The following is a 17899-nucleotide window of genomic DNA, read 5'->3' as shown; positions in this document are numbered from 1 at the left end:
GTGCATTAAATAGTTTGCTTGTGCCGATTTTTCCCTAATGTCCATAGGCATCTTTAGGCAGAAATACAGTATATATATATAAATATATATATATATATATATATATATATACACACACACATTCAGCAGCAGTGCAGGAGTTAACACCGCCTAATGGTAATAGAAGTAAACATAGAACAGCTTCCCCGTGTTCATTCATTTCCTAATTAGCTGCTCTGTAATCAGTGCTTCCTTCCTTAAAAGTTTCAAGATGGATTTTAGTGTAGCACTGTTTATACTTCTAGGGTATTGCCGCAGTTAGTTTCCACCCCCACTAGGCAGTAAAGCTGGCTGTATACGAGTTTGAAGAATGATGAAAGATCTAAGAATTGGACATTCTTGCAATTGCTTTGGTTGCTCCCAACATCAATGATAATCCTTACACAGACTATTCTTCCTGACAGTTGGCACAGATTTTCCAGCAAGACAGAACATTTTTACAGTCAATCCTACAGCTGGTGTCAATTATGTAGTGTGTGATCAGTCTACAGGTGGACATAAATGGCTTTTTACTAGCGATGCTTCTATTTTCATGCATCACATACAATTATTAGGCTGTTTTTGACACTTAAAGCGTAACTCCACTTTTGTTGAGAAAAAAACATTCCCCTCTGGGTGATCTATGTACATTGCAAGGATTATAATAACCTTTGTTATTCTGAAGAAATCCCCGTATGTTCCTCTGTGCCCCTGTTTATCTTTGCTAAGTGGGTCTAATGGGAGTAGTTTCATAATTATCTCTCAGCTGTGCACTTGCAGAGCACTAATGAGGAATTCTGCTGGGCCTGCATCCCTATAGACATGTTCCTACAGGGAGTATCTCACCAAAAATGACATTATTGTTGCAGGGGATGCCTGAAATCTGACTTGTACCTTAGGCAGACTTCTGGGAAAATTGGTGTGCCAATCACACAAGCAGGAAATTAGGTTTCTGGGGAGTGGTCAGTATGCACTCTGTGCATAGGTAGCCACATTGCACTGCATTGACAGAAAATGACAGCGGCTGCAGATTGAAAAGGAAAAGTAATTTTTAATAACATTCAATTGTGATATGACTTGTGTAATTTTTGCTGCATCTATTCTTAATGCTGAGGTAATTATTGTTGCTATCTATTGTTGTTGCTGATGTATTTACTGTTGTTGCTGAGGTGAGTATTCTTGCTACTGGGGTAATTACTTTTGCTGGAAAGGGTCTATAATTGCTGCTGGGGGAGGGGTGTTTATCTTTGCTGGAGTTAGTGGGGGTAATTGCTGCTGCACTAATGACTCATGCACAGGGGCGCTTAAAGCTGTACAGTGTAAAAACTGAGTGCGTTTCTATGCTAGCAAATCATAGGTCTTGCGTGCAGCTAGTAGAAAGCAATAGCAAACTGAAATACACAGCAGCAGTACCAAAATAGTTCTGCACCTCCACAGTGGTACTTGTTTTCCGTGACCTATGTGTATAGTGACATATGCTCTGAACACAGTCTACGTTCAGGGCATTTATCGCTGTAGGCTCTTGTCCCTGTATGCAGTTATCGCTGGGATGTCTAAATCAGGGTTCCCAGAGGATCCCTTATGTTACAGGTCCCAGAGTTCTCCCTTACATCAGAGTCTGCAGAGTCTCCTCTTATGCCCCGTACACACGGTCAGATTTTCCGACGGAAAATATGCGATCGGAGCATGTTGTTGGAAAATCCGACCGTGTGTGGGCTCCATCAGACTTTTTCCATCGGATTTTCCGACACACAGAGTTTGAGAGCAGGCTGTAAAATTTTCCGACAACAAAATCCGATCGCGTCAATTCCAACCGTGTGTGGACAATTCCGACGCACAAAGTGCCACGCATGCTCAGAAGAAATTCCGAGATGGAACTGCTCGGTCTGGTAAAATTAGCGTTCGGAATTGATACAGCACTTTTGTCAGGCTACAATGTTTAAAATTGTTTAATACAGTGCACTCTCTTCTTCTTTATAATGCTAGAAGAATGAAATAGTTTTGCTGCTCATATTCACACAGAGTTCTTACAAACGTATTTCTATATTATTTATCGTCATTCCCTTAATATATTTTGATTTGTCACATCTGACAACATTTTTTTTTTGTTTTTTTTATTTTTGTTTTGTATTTTTTTCAAGGCTGATTTTTTTTTTGGTTTTGTATTTGTTTCAAGGCTGATGTTTTTTTTATTTATTTTTTTTTACTCCAGAATATTTTTGTGTGTGTTTTGTGTGTCAAGTTACCACAACACCATTATTATCTTGTATTATTTAATCTCAAGGAGGTTGTTTGGTGTTGGTGTCTCTTGTTAATTTCACATTGTATTTTTGAAATGTACCTGCCTCCTCACAAACAAACTGTCCTTTTTGAAGGAAAACACACATAGGCAAGTATAATTGTAACAAAAATTCCTTTATTAAGGGCTCAGAACCAAACAAAAAGGGAGGCAACGCTGGAGAAACAGCAGAAATTGGCAAAGCCTTGGACCCCCAGGGCATACATCAATTCTTTTACAGCAAAATTGGTGGCCTGAGGAGTCCATATCTAAGGGAGTGCAGTCTGGTCCAGAAGTCCCAGAGATCCGGAAAGCAGCAGATGACATCTATGTCCCCAGGCTGTGGTACTACAAGAGGCTGCATATTTTGCCAGACCAGACTGAGCCCAGGGTCATCACTCTCTGGTCTTCCTTCCACGCTGTGGCTCTGGTGTTGGAGATGTGGCAGGAGGAGGAGTAGGACCTGGAGGAGCAGGAGTAGGAGTAGGACCTGGAGGAGCAGGAGGAGGAGGAGGAGGAAGACTATGTGTGAGGTCACAAATGTGGGTTGCACATGTGATTTGGCCCCTCAACCCCTTATTTAGAGCTTCCAAAATTAAGAGCTCACACAGGAGTCGTTGGCCCTCCTCCATCTGCATCATTTTGCATGCAGTTATGCCAGCAAAGTCCTCCTACATACTGTGGGGTGTTCTGAGGGCCTCTGTAGCCTTCCAAAAGAGGCCTATTGCTACCTCCTCCAGGTTACTTCTTTTCCTGCCACTTTGTCTTTGAAGGTGTAGGGGAGGGACCTGGATATCGGGCAGCCTGCTTGGCTTGCCCACCTCCTGGCTGAGACTTTCCTGTGTATGAAAAAGGGACATGGTTTTAGTTTTTGCATCATCAATCACAATCATAAATTCGTACTCCAAACTAACATCTAGTTAACATCATTGATTGGACAACCAGAAATATTTAGAAGAATGCTATACCTGGCTCCAGCTGGGCTCCTCCACATGTTGCTGCCTGGAAGGCCCAGGTTGGGCATCTGAAGCCTCAGCTGGGGGGGAAGGAAGCGTGGAAGGAAGAGTGGAGAGTGCTGGCCTGGGTTCAGTCTGAAAATGCAGTCTGTCATAGTACCACAGCCTGGGGACATAAATGTCATCTGCAGCTCCTGATCTCTGGGAATCCTGGACCTTCTTGTGCTCCCTTAGATAAGTGCTCCCCAGATTTAGGATCTTCAAATAGGTGATGTCTGCCGTGGGGATCACCGTCTTCACAAATTCCAACAAATTATCCAGCGCTGCCTTCCTCTTTGTTTGGTTCTTATATTCAGGGTGGTTTACCTGCCACAGACAGGGTAGCTCCCTGAACATATCTATGAAGATTGGCATAAAGTGCTGATCCTTCAAGATATCCATTTTCACTGCAAGACACAACACAAGACAAACCCTAATGTCAGCCTAAAGTCTTCTAAACTAGTGCAAATACAGACCTCAGTCTAGAAGCAGTATAGGTCCAAGTTTAGATCTCACCTTCGTTATCACGATCGGCGCCTCCAATACTCCTTCCTCCACTCACAGATCGTACGTACTACGCACGCGTGTTACGCTTTATAGACACTGCGCATGCGTGAAACTCCGTCCGCCCCTGACGTTCTTTCTAGACTATTCCCTGCCCCTTCTCGTTCGGCGCAGTGGGGGAAGAGCACATGGCGGAGACACAGCAGGTGTCAGATAATTACACCAACGAGGAGGAGGAGGAAAGCCCGGAGCCTGAAACGTCCCGATCCAGAAGGAGACGATTTAAGGCATCAAATATGTCCTTTGGGGAGATGTTGGAGATGGTCGACATCCTGAAGAAGGCTGACTATGACAGGAAGTATGGACCTTACCCCAACCCCAATGTCGGAAAGGCCAAGAGTCTGCACCGGAATTTTGGGGTACGACGATCGAAAGATCAGCTCAGGAAGCGGTGGTCGGACCTCAAATTAAGTGAGCATGAGCAGTACAGAAGGATCCGGAGAGTGCTGCAAAAAAGTAAGTAGTTGTCCTGTGTTCCTATTCTTTATGCTTATTACGTTCGTGCTGCTCCATGTGCTTTTCTTAACTGTTGTCCAGTTTAAAATGTCAACTTTCATGTTCATGGGCACATTATTCGTTCGTATAAAACATTGTTCGTTCGGCCTAGAAAACACCATTGTTTTGGCCATATGCATTTGCCAACATTTTTTATGGCCTACTTGTCAGAAAATAATTTGATTGTGTAGATGGGTTTGTAACTAGAATGAAATGCAAACTAGATTCTGTGTAAGGAGTGGACACTCAGCAGTTTTCACATCTGGACACTGGAGCACTAGTGTGGGACACAAGAACACCCTTTTTATTAGGGGGCCCCACACAGGTGCTCCAGTGTATACTATAGGGGTGTCTCCATTTGTGAAGCTTGTACTAAACAGGTAAAGTATTGAAGCTTGACAAAGGACACTAAAAATTATACATCTTGTACCTCGTACCTTACTTCCAAGCAATGTTTCATATTCCTATTTCTGCCATCAAATATCTGTGTGCTAAGTATACCATTTTTTTTTACATAGGGGATAAAAGACTCGGAGGACACCCCTCATCCGAGGAGACCAGAGACCCCCCACCACATGAATAAGTGGAGACCCACCAAAGCCAACAGGAGGAAGAAGAGGAAGGAGATGTGGTGGAACTAGTCACCACAACAGGTGAGTGTCTGCGACCACAGGCTCAGGTAAGAGATGGATGCCAGCATATTTATAATACATGGTGTGTTTTTGTTTCTATCTTTTTAGGTGATCGTGATGTTGTGGATCCAGATTATTTCACCTCTGAAAGTGCACAGATCCTGATCGGGGAGATCATGGGGTGTAATAGGGACTTGGAAAACATCCAGAAAAGCATCAATGATGTTAAAAAAAAATGAAGAACATCATTGGTGTTTTAGGGAGAGTTTAAAACCCCTCAAAATCCCTTTGTTTTTTGGTGCTTTTTGTGAGGTAAACATTTTTACCATTTTTTGACATATTTGCGAAAAGCCAAATTTTGAAGATGCACACAGTGTGTCAACATGTGCTATCTGCCATCACGGGAGATCACAGTATGCGTTTTGGGGGTGCAACCCCTTCCTCAATAATAAAGTATCTGTGAGGAAGGTGTTGCACCCACAAAACACGTCCCTTGATCCCCCGTGATGGCAGCTAACACATGTTGACATTTGGCAATTGGTGTGCATCTTCAAAATTTGGCTTTTCTAGGGGTGACTTCACCCCATCTGAGCGCAATATCAAACACAGTTTGTAAATACTCATGTCTGATATTGCCTTCAAGTTCTACCAAATGTAAATTTTGTAAGTTCAAGATTTGTGTCTTTCTTGTTGGTTTTAAACATGCCTTTTTTACCTTAAATGGACATTTCTACTTTTTCTAATGTGACCCCAAAAATTGTTATACAACAAACATGTTGGTTTGTTTTAAAAACCTTTTCTAAATGCACATGTGATTGTGCTGGTATTAAAAAGATTGTTAATCAAGAATGTGTGGATTATTGTTTCAACGCTCCAAAACTTTTGTTGTGCTCTAACTGGTGTTTTCTGTGACAATGGGGATTATTTCCTAAGGGAAAATTCACTTTGCACTCCAAGTGCAGTTTCAAGTGCACTTGGAGTGCAAAGTGTCTTTGCCTTTAGTAAATAACACCCAACAATGCTTTGTAATGTTACACAATCATGCCATCAGGACTCACCACATTTCTGTCAGGGTCAGCTAAAAGAAACACAAGCAGTAAATGTCACCAAAGATTTTAGTAGTTATTTTTTTTTATTTGAAAAAGGTTTCAGACATTGTCTGGCATATCGATAGCCCCCCTACCCGCAAAGTATTCAAGGTATCTTAGACGGATATCACGGGCACTCAGGGGGGGCAAGCCAGGACGGCCACTTTCAAGCGCCGTCAGGGTTGGTTCATTTGGAATTCCAGCCTCAGGCCCAACTGAGCCAGCATAGTTGGCAGAATGTTGCCCTAAAAAGTTGTGTAGAACACAGCATGCCAGGATGATATGATTCAGTTTGTACTCCGCCATGTGTATGGGTGTAAGAAATAGGCGGAACCGGATGGCCATGATTCCAAACATGTTCTCCACCACTCTTCTGGCTCTGGCCAGCCAGTAATTAAAAACCCTCTGGTCCAGGGTGAGGGTCCTCATCGGTAATGGCCGCATAGGATGGTCCCCCAGCGCAAATGCTTCATCCGCAACGAAGACGAATGGGAGTCCTTCCACATTGTCTTCTGGAGGTGGCAAGTCCAAGCTGCCATTCTGGAGATGCCTGTAGAACTCCGTCTGGGCGATGACTCCACCATCGGACATCCGGCCATTCTTCCCCACGTCCACATACAGGAACTCGTAAGTAGCCGACATCACCGCCAACATCACAATACTATTGAACCCCTTATAGTTGAAATAGTATGACCCCGAATTGGGTGGTGGGACAATGTGGACGTGTTTCCCATCAATTGCCCCTCCGCAGTTAGGAAAGTCCCATGGCTGGGCAAAGAGGGAGGCCACAGTCTGCCATTCCTGTGGCGTGGAAGGAAACTGTGGAGTCAAACAACAACAAAAAATAGTCATTTTGCACATAAACAGGGAAAGCAGATTAGACACAAACATTCTTGGCCAACATCAAGATAACATTTATTTGAGGGAGTTTTTAAAGACCAAAGTATAAGGTACACCTATCAGATTCCCCCTCCCCCCTCTCATGGGCCATTTCTAACATTTTTGGGGGGGGGGGCTCTTGGACAGGTACCCCTCTCCACTTCATTGAGAGATGAATGCCTAAATAATGTGTATTACTTTGGCCAGCCCATCCTTAGTTACACTATTGGCAGCCCACTGGACAGGTAGGAAGTGTCATAATACAAAGATATGAATACACACTGTACATATTTGAGCATATTTGGAAATTCTGCTATTACCTATCAATATTATAATAGGATACAAAAACTTTAAACAGTACCATTTGAAAGTATACAGGCAGGCCCTTGCACTACATGCTTTGGGTAATTCATCCATACATCTGACCACAAAAGAGGTGGGTATAGTGTGTGTATGGGTTTGGCAAAGTCAGCAGATACATGATTGAGGATAGATAGAGAATTGTTATCAGCTGACTTAGCAGTTGGGGGGAGGGAGGGTTCAAAATGATTTGGGGACCCCCCCAAAAAAGCCTCTGGCACTCTGCCTGAATTTAAAGCACAAATCACATTTAAAAACATTTTAGGGGGTGTTTGGGGTAAAGCACTACTTTGGAGCTGATAAAATACATTGTTAAGTGACTACATGAGGTGAATATAGGGCCAGGAGACCATGTTGGGGAGGTAAGTGAAGGCAAATATGTATGAAGGAGAAAAAAAAATACATAAAAATCCAGCATGCATGAGGACAAAGGGGACATTCGCAGCATATTACAAACATGGTAATTAGGGAATGAGGAAAGAAATACAATATATTATCAAACATTAAATACAATAAAATGTGATATTAAAGGATAAAGATCTTACCCGAATATACTCCTTCTGCAGGACCTGAATGATGGCAGAACAGGTCTCTGGGATAATGATCCCCAGAGCCTGGGGGGAGATGCCTGTCGAGAACTTCAAGTCCTGCAGACTTCTCCCCGTCGCCAAGTACCACAGGGTGGCGACGAGCCTCTGCTGCGGAGTGATGGTTTGCCTCATGCAGGTATCCTGCCTGCTGATATAGGGGGTCAGCAAACCCAACAAACGGTGAAAAACAGGGTCCGTCATCCTGATAAAATTCCTGAAATCATCAGGATTATTCTCACGGATCTCACGGAGCAAAGGCATATGACAGAACTGGTCAGGCTGAAGCAACCAATTCTTGGTCCATGAACTCCTCCCCACCCTGTTCATGGACTGGACTTGTGTCAAGGTAAGGACCCCAACACCAAGCCCCTGCACAGCACGAACTCTACAAGGAGTACGTATACGCAACATGGCTAGAAAACAGTCGGCTGCTCAGAACGAAGTAACAGAACGCACTGAAGAACAGCAAGGCCTGTGAAGAGCGACCTGAAAAACAGTAACGAACGAACAAGAACACAATGACAAGAGTCACCCGTAACTCACTGCATGCACTGAAGAGCAGATACAAACCCACAAGCACAAACTGAAAAGCAGAAAACGATCTGAAAACCACGAGTCTGAAAAAGCGCGAATCGTCTCTCACCAAACTTTTACTAACACGAGATTAGCAAAAGGAGCCCAAAGGGTGCCGTGCTTGGTTCTGAACTGGCCTTTTCTAGTCTCGTCGTACGTGGTGTACGTCACCGCGTTCTTGGCGATCGGAAATTCCGACAACTTTGTGCGACCGCGTGTACGCAAAACAAGTTTGAGCCAACATCCGTCGAAAAAAATCCATGGATTTTGTTGTCAGAATGTCCGATCAATGTCCGATCGTGTGTACGGGGCATTACAGTGAAAGGAAACTCTGTGAGTTCAGATGTAAAAGGGGAACTCTGTGGACTCTGATGTAAAGTGGGACTCTTGTTCTGAACTTCATATGATTAGAAATGTTATTTAATAGCAAAATATATGTATAGTTTATACTATAAAAAAAAAAAAAAAATTGCCATGCGCTGCTAAACTGTTCGGGTTTGACTTGAAGAAAAGGTGGCAACCTTAAATCTAAAACAAATGCATCCTTCACACAGTACAGGTACAAGCGCCTGTCTGAACAAAGCCTTAATATTTAGTAGCACGGTCCCTTGCAGCTTCTTTTAGTAAGTGTATATTTCAAATGTTTTGTATTTTTATTAAAATTTTTTTAACAATACATATTCCCACAAAATTATACTTCGTTTCATGTTCTTTAGGGAGCAGTGCTAGGAGGTGGGTAGGGGGTGGAGAAAAGTGTGACCTTGGGGTGGGTTGGGGGTCTTATGCCTATTTTCAGAAAAAAAAAGTATATTGTAATATACTTAATATATATACTGTGCACACACACACATGGTACTGTGCATAATTTTTATGCAGGTGTGAAAAAATGCTGTAAATTAGAAATGCTTTTAGAAATAAAAGTCTTAATAGTTTATTTTTATCAATGAACAAAATTAAAAGTAAATGAACAGAAGAGAAGCTCAAATCAATATTTGGTGTGACCAGCCTTAGCCTTTAAGCCAGCATCAATTCTTCTATACTTGCACACAGTTTTAGAAGGAACTCGGCAGGTAGGTTGTTCCAAACATCTTGGAGAACTAACCACAGATCTTCTGTGGATGTAGGCTGCCTCAAATCCTTCTGTCTCTTCGTGTAATCCCAGATAAAGTCCATGATGTTGAGATCAGGGCCCTGCAGGGGCCAAGCCAGCACTTTCAGGACTCCTTGTTCTTCTTTATGTTGAAGATTGTTATCAATGACATTTTCTATATGTCTGGTGTCATTGTTCTGCTGCAGAATAAATTTAAGGGCAATCACGCACCTCACTGATGGCATGGCATGATGGATAAGTATCTGTCTACATTTCTAAGCATGGAGGACACTATTGATCCTAACCAAATCTCCAACTAACTCCAGTTACAAAAATGCAGCTCCAAACCTGCAAGGAACTTTCACAATGCTTCACTGTTGCCTGCAGACACTCATTATTGTACCGTCCTCCAGACCTTTGAAAAAAAAACTGCCTCCAGCTACAGCCAAATGTTTCAAATTTTGACTCATGTGTCTAGGGCACCTTCTGCCATTTTTCTGCATCTCACTTCCTATGTTTTCATGCATAACATGTGGAAACCAGGCTAAGCGTCTGAACTACATATGAAAACATAGAAAGTGGGGTGTAGAAAAATGGCAGCAGGTGCCCTGGACTGATGAGTCAGAATTTGAAATATTTGGATGTAGCAGGGGACAGCTTGTTTTCAATGAGAGCGGTACAATAATGAGTGTCTGCAGGCAACAGTGAAGCATTGTGAAAGTTCCTTACAAGTTTGGAGCTGCATTTCTGCAAATGGAGTTGGAGATTTGGTCAAGATCAAGGATGTCCTCAATGCTGAGGAATGTATTCTGTAGCAGGACAATGACCCCAAGCATGCAGCCAATGATATTAAGAACTATCATCATCGAAAAGAAGAACAAGGAGTCCTGGAAGTGATGGTTTCGCCACCACAGAGCCCTGATCTCATAATCATCAAGTCTGTCTGGGATTACATGAAGAGGCAGAATGATGTGAGGCAGCCTACATCCACAGAAGATCTGGGACTATTTCTCCAAGAAGTTTGGAACAACCTGCCTGCCAAGATCCTTCAAAAACGGTGTGCAAGAGTACTCAGGGGGATTGGTGCCATTTTAAAGACAAGGGTAGTCACACCAGATATTAACACTTCTATTTCTGAAAGCACTCTTAATTTATAGCATTTTGTCACACCTGCCTAAAATTTTTACACAGTACTGTGAACTGTGTGTATATATTTATCTATCTCGCAGTGCATATAATTGCTTTCAGATATATAAAAGGAACACAAATGCTCTAATCTATATTTATTACTGTGGTACTAGTGAATGAACCCAGCAGCTGCTTCTAGATCTGTAACAAGACAAGAATATTCTTAGAAAAAAAAAAAGTGTGTGAATTTGTAAAATATAGCTCATCTTTAGAATATAGTTTACTATAATAAAAAGCAAACCATGTATATGAATATTAACCTAAAAATAAAGTGCAATTAAAGTTATACACACATGAGCCTTTAATAATATGCAAACAAAATTAGTGAGTGCAACTGAGGGATATTTCTCATTTGACTTGTTATATTTTTACATTTGTTCCATAAATCAGGTACTAAGAAACTTTTATCCCAGTAGGAACAGGCTGGGGATATATCATAAATTGCCACTAGATGGCATTAGATTGTATATGCATTTTTGATGATAATGGTTAAATAGAACAGCAACACTAGACGACAATAGACTGGCCAATTTTCTTAGATAGCAGGTTAGGGGATTAATAATACCAGGTACAAATAATTTCAATGTAATTGTTCTATGATAGAAAGAGGTTTAAATGACTGGATAGTCCTCGGTACAATACGGCACCTCATCCAAATAAATTTAATATTAATGGTAAAGAAGAGGTAAGGGGATTATCACGGTGCCAACAGAAAGTTAAGATGCATAAGTTATAAAAATTATAATGTTTTATTGACAATTAATACTTTAAAAAATTGTACAAAATTACATATCAAGGGTGTGCACAAAAAAAATATGGGAAAGTTAAAAGCCAGCTGTGTAGCAGTTTTACAAGACCCAGCCTAGGAACGTGGTGGCCAGTCTTGTAAACAGGTAGTAATAGTCCTACATGTTTCACCTGAAACGGCTTCCTCAGGGACGGTTGGTTGTACCTGTATCGCTATTCTGAACTCTATAATAAAAAAAAAATCACATTCAGAAAACAAGTAACAATATAATAACATCAATTACTCATAACAAAAATAGAGGGTATATATTTTGTGGGGCTGTCAGACATGAACACACATAAACCCACATAGAGCTGAAGTGAATGGGCACCTATAGCCACCACCCACCTAAGTAAACCCCACAGTCCAGCGGGTATCCCAGAGAGCCTAGAGATGGAATGGTAGGATACCTACCAGCGGGTCACAAGGGGCAGGCATAGGGGGATCCCGGGGCGAATCCAAGGTGTAAATGCTCAATAGGAGGCTGCAGGGGGCATATAAGAGGACCTGGCGAATAGCAAACAATATATAAAATATAAAATAAGTTAGAGGGTTTGAATAGATTCCAGAAACAATCTGGGTCTGCAAACCAAAGACATAAAGTTGGGCTAACATAGTATCAAAAAATACTTACAGTATATACAATTGTCAAAGAAAAGGAAAAAACAGGGCACCCAGTATGCTGAAATAATGTCACCAGGAATGGCGAATGGATAATGACAAAAAATGGGTAGGGAAGATCTAAGAATAAAATGAAATAAAAAATTATTATTGGAATAGGATCCAGTGGATGGAAAATCCATACAAAGTGTTATGGAAATCATAAGGAAAAAGAGGATATGTTATAGGGCAAAGAATTCCAAGGGATATAGTGTGTTTGAAATGCAAGGGAAAGTAAGCAAACTTACCCAAGGATTCAAAAGTGATATTGAGGTAGTCTGAGCTATGCGTTTTTCATAGATGAAAGTGATGTGAGTAGCTCAAAGGCATCGCACTACAGGGGAAGCATAAGGAGAAACCAGGTATATGAGGCTAGGGTTATGTAAAAATCAAGACAGATGGGTAGCGGGAGACTTACAGACTTACCATAGTGTGTGACAGCATAAACGTGGGTGCCCTGGAGTCCCCGGCAGTATTATGGCCGGAGACGCGGCCTCTTATACCCCCCACACACGTGCAGCGTCTGACGTCGCTAGACGTGTGAGCGGACAGAAAGCGCCACTGCGCATGCGCCCGACAGAGACTTCCTGGGCCTACAAGGTCCAGGGAGCTTTGCGGGAATATCTGACGCTGCGTGTGTAATACACGGAGCGGATAGTGCAATAGACTGTGAAGCAGATCAGAACGGCGGCATCACAGCCTCTGGTAGACTTCTTTTCTGAATGTGACTTTTTATTATAGAGTTCAGAATAGCGATACAGGTACAACCAACTGTCCCTGAGGAAACATGTAGGACTATTACTACCTGTTTACAAGACTGGCCACCACGTTCCTAGGCTGTGGGTCTTGTAAAACTGCTACACAGCTGGCTTTTAACTTTCCCATTTTTTTTGTGCACACCCTTGATATGTAATTTTGTACAATTTTTTAAAGTATTAATTGTCAATAAAACATTATAATTTTTATAATTTATGCATCTTAACTTTCTGTTGGCACCGTGATAATCCCCTTACCTCTTCTTTACCATTAATATTAAATTGTTCTATGATCTTCCTCTTTTACATGGTATTTATTAAAAGTGACTGTATAAATTGATATATCATTGTCCTAGCCGGCTAACCAGCATGCAAATGGTTAAATGTAACATAGCACTTAGAGAGCGGAGGATGTCACGGCCATACCGCTGCCTGATGATGTTCAGATGTGACAACACATGTAGAGCGTGGGTTCTGTTGATGATGTCTCCTCCGCTTAGGGTGGAACACTCTCTGGCTCCTGGTGATTAGCGGAGCAGCGGGGCTCCCTTACAGTTTATGCAGGTTTTTCATTCCAGGTGCCAGATCATGCACCAGGCAATGTCAGAGAATATGCTTATGTTTTTACATGGGTTTAGAAAAAAAAAAAAAGCCTGGTACATGATGAGAGTTCTTCCCAGTTTGTGTCTTTACATGGCCTTTTATGAAGTGACTGTTTAGTGGCCTGCTTTGGGTATCTGATGGTTAAAGGAAAGAAGAAGACCCCTTGGTGATACAGATATTTTTACCTTCTGGGTGTGGAGAGGAGCAAGGTGGAGTGAAACTCCAGGAGAGTGTGGATATCCAAAGTATACTCAGACCTAATTATTATTAAGGGGCCCATACAGTCTGGTGAGTGAGCATTTTTTTAAAAACACAAGTGTTTTTATGGGGTTTTTTTTTTGGGGGGGGGGGGGGGATTTGGCAATGAATATATGTAGTATAGCCTTTGTGTAGACTTGTTGTTTCATATGAGGGTTTTAGGGGTGTTACAATACTATTGATTCATTTCATATTAAGAGATAGTAAGTTAAGGTATATATGTGTGTATATATATATATATATATATATATAGCTTGTACTTTATATATTATTATATTATTATTATTATATAAATATATATATGTATATATATAAAAAAAGTCCAGCGTTCCTCTGAACTCTTTCTTAGATTGGGTCAGTGGGATGACCAGATCGCATTGCACTAGATTGGGTGTGGCTTTCCTCCACTTTGAGAGAAAAAAAAAAAAATATATATATATATATATTAGAGCTGTACTATTAATTGTTAAAAAATCGTGATCCAATTCAAGCCCCCTCACGATCTTAATCCAGCATTTCCCCAATTCATATTAAACCCCTTCCCGCCGACCGTACGCACATATGCGTACTCGGCTTTCCGGGGTTATACCGGGATGATGCCCGCAGCTGCAGGCATCATCCCGGTACTGTTGTTTTCAGCGGGCGATCGCCTACCCGAGTATAACAACCGATGCGGCTAAAAGCCGCTCGGCTGTTATACCGGAGGAGCGGGAGGGGACATCCCCCGCCCTCCCGCCGCCTCCCGCCGCTGTTACCGGGCCTCCCGTGCGATCGGGAGGCCCGGTGTCCAATCGGGAATCTTCGGTGGCTGGGGGCGGGCTGGAACGAAGCTGTGAGCGGCTTCGTTCCAGCCTCCTTGTTGTAAACGCGGAAGCGACGTCATGACGTCACTTCCCGTTTACTCGGCTGCCAATGGCACCGAATTTAAAAAAGTACACAGTATTCAGAATCGCCGTTTTCGGCGATCTGAATACTTTGAAGTGTAAAGGAGGGATGGGGGGTCTTTTAGACCCCCCATCCCTCCATAAAGAGTACCTGTCACCACCTATTACTGTCACAAGGGATGTTTACATTGCTTGTGACAGCAATAAAAGTAAAAAAAAAAAAAAAAAAAATTTAAACACAATTTATAAAAGTACAAAAATAAATAAAAAAAAAAAAAAATTTAAAGTGCCCCTGTCCCCGCGAGCTCGCGCAGCGAAGAAAACGCATACGGAAGTCACGCCCCCATATGTAAACGGTGTTCAAACCACACATGTGAGGTATCGCCGCGATCGTCAGAGCGAGAGCAATAATTCTAGCCCTAGACCTCCTCTGTAGCTCAAACCTGGTAACCGTAAAAAAATTTTAAAGCGTCGCCTATGGAAATTCATAGGTACCGTAGTTGGTCGCCATTCCACGAGTGCGTGCAATTATAAAGGGTGACATGTTTGGTATCTATTTACTTGGCGTAACATCATCTTTCACATTATACAAAAAAATTGGGGTAACTTTACTGTTTGGATTTTTTAAAATTCATGAAAGTGTCACTTTTCCAAAAATTTGCGTTTAAAACACCGCTGCACAAATACCGTGTGATAAAAAATATTGCAACAATCGCCACTTTATTCTCTAGATTCTCTTCTAAAAAAATATATATAATGTTTGGGGGTTCCAAGTAATTTTCTAGCAAAAAATACGGATTTTAACTTGTAAACACCAAATTTCAAAAATAGGCTTAGTCATGAAAGGGTTAACAAGTGCAGAGCCATTCTATGCTCAGAGCTGTAAAAAAAAAAAAAAAAACACTCATCCTTTTCAAAAGCGATAAAGAGAAACAATGCATCTCTCAATTCTTTTAGTGAAAGGAATGAACTTCCGCCTGTCAGTTTAACCACTTAAAGACTAAACTTTTTTCGACACTTGTTGCTTACAAGTTAAAATCTGTATTTTTTGCTAGAAAATTATTAAGAACCCCAAACATTTTATATATATATATATATATATATATATATATATATATATATATATATATATATATATATATATATATATATATATATATATATATAATATTTTTTTTTTTTTTTTAGCTGAGACCCTGATCATTGCAATATTTTATGTCACACTGTATTTGTGCAGTGGTCTTTCAAAAGCTATTTTTTAGGAAAAAATATACTTCAATGAATTTAAAAAAACAAAACCGTAAAGGTAGCCCAATATATACAGTATCTCACAAAAGTGAGTACACCTCTCACATTTGTTGCCAGTGGTTTAGACATTTACGCTGTTATACAAGCTGTACACTCACTACTTTACATTGTAACAAAGTGTAATTTCTTCAGTGTTGTCACATGAAAAGATAAGATGTGAGGGGTGTACTCACTATTGTGAGATACTGTATGTGTATATATATATATATATATATATATATATATATATATATATATATATATATATATATATATTTGTCTATACCATTCACTTCCTCCACCGACTTCTGTATGCTAGCTCCGGCACCCAGGGTATGTGCCCCACAGCTGACTGATTGATGCCTTGGGATCAGGTGCAGACGCCGCAACTATCAGCATTAATGAGGATTAAAGAGGCAGCTATCCCTGCCTGCTGTCTGTCAGATCCGTGTAGCACAGAGCCAAATGAAGCACTCTGAAACTCCTCCTCGGTTCTGTGCTATACTGATCTGACAGGCGGAGCTGCACAGAGGAGACTTCACAGCAGGCTGAGGGGGGAAAAAAAAAAGCCTGATCTGCCTAACAGAACGTAAGTCTGCTGCACTGCTCTAATGCTGGTGAGAGAGCTGCCAAGGGAAAGGGGGAGGAAGGGGGCTGGTTGTACAGAGAGAGTGGTGATTGATTGTGTAAAGTGAGAACTGTGGGCAGGGGGATTTGTACTTGGTTAAGAGAGCTGGGGGGGCGCTTGGCGTGCAGAGATGGAAGATGGGGGGGTTGTAGAGGTTTACAGCTGTGGACTGGGGTGAGCTGTAGATGGGGTGCAAAAGTGAAATGTGGAGGGGGGAAAGATAAGCTGTGGATGGGGGTGCAGAGGTGACATGTTGACAGAGGTTAAAAGGGGAGTTGTGGATGGGGGGAAAGGGGCTGCGCATGCTAAGGTGAATTGTGGAATGTGGGGGCGAAGAGGGTGAGCTGTGGATATGGTGGGGGTGGGGGGGGGGGCAGTGAACTATGGACAAGAGAAGAGGTAATCTGTGGGAGGGTGGGTGGGTGATGGGGGGGGTGAGCTGTGGAGGGGAGGAGGTGTACTGTGGATGAGAGAAGAAGAGAGGGTAACCTATGGGTGGGGGGTAGCTGTGGAGTGGGGGAGAGAGGGCGAGCTGTGGGGGAAGGGGGGGAGCTGTGGACAAGAGAAGAGAAGGCAACCTGTGCATGGGGGGAAGGTAAGCTGTGCATGGGGGGGTGAGCTGTGGACAAGAGAAGAGAAGGTTACCTGTGCATGGGGGGAAGGTAAGCTGTGGACGAGAGAAGAGAAGGTAACCTGTGTATGGGGGGAAGGTAAGCTAGGCATGGGGTGAGTGAGCTGTGGACGAGAGAAGAGAAGGTGATGAGAACTGTAGACGAGGGGGAGAGGGTGGGCGGTGGATGGGGGGATGTGAACTGTAGACAGGGGGATAGAGGGTGGGCTGTGGATGGGGGGATGTGAACATAGACGGGGGTAGAGGGTGGGATGTGGATGGGGGAGGTGAGCTGTGGACCGGGGTGGGAGGAAGGTGACCCATTGTTTGGCAACACTTTACTTCTCTTTCCCAAGGAATGGCAGGATTGGGAGCAGGGAAGGGGTGGGGTTGGGGGTGGGGAGTTGACTGGGGAGGGTGGGTTCTTGCACCTATTCTCTGAGAAAAAAAGCGTAAACTGCTCTACAGGGGGGGCGGCATGCTTTCCAATGCCAGCAGGATCATGGAAAGAAGAAAAAGAGATCATCATGGGAAGACCGTAAGTATTACATGTCAACAAAGAGGGTTAAAACATTTGCACCTACTGCATCCTGGATCCCAGAATTGGGTTTAAGCATGTAGGATAAGGCTGAAATTCAAAATGGTGAGCCTGTCAGGCATGTTGTTGCCAAGGCTGT

The sequence above is a fragment of the Aquarana catesbeiana genome, linkage group LG02 (genome assembly GCF_042186555.1).
Source record: "Aquarana catesbeiana isolate 2022-GZ linkage group LG02, ASM4218655v1, whole genome shotgun sequence".
Classification (NCBI taxonomy): Eukaryota; Metazoa; Chordata; class Amphibia; order Anura; family Ranidae; genus Aquarana; species Aquarana catesbeiana.
This window is presented reverse-complemented; position numbering follows the sequence as displayed.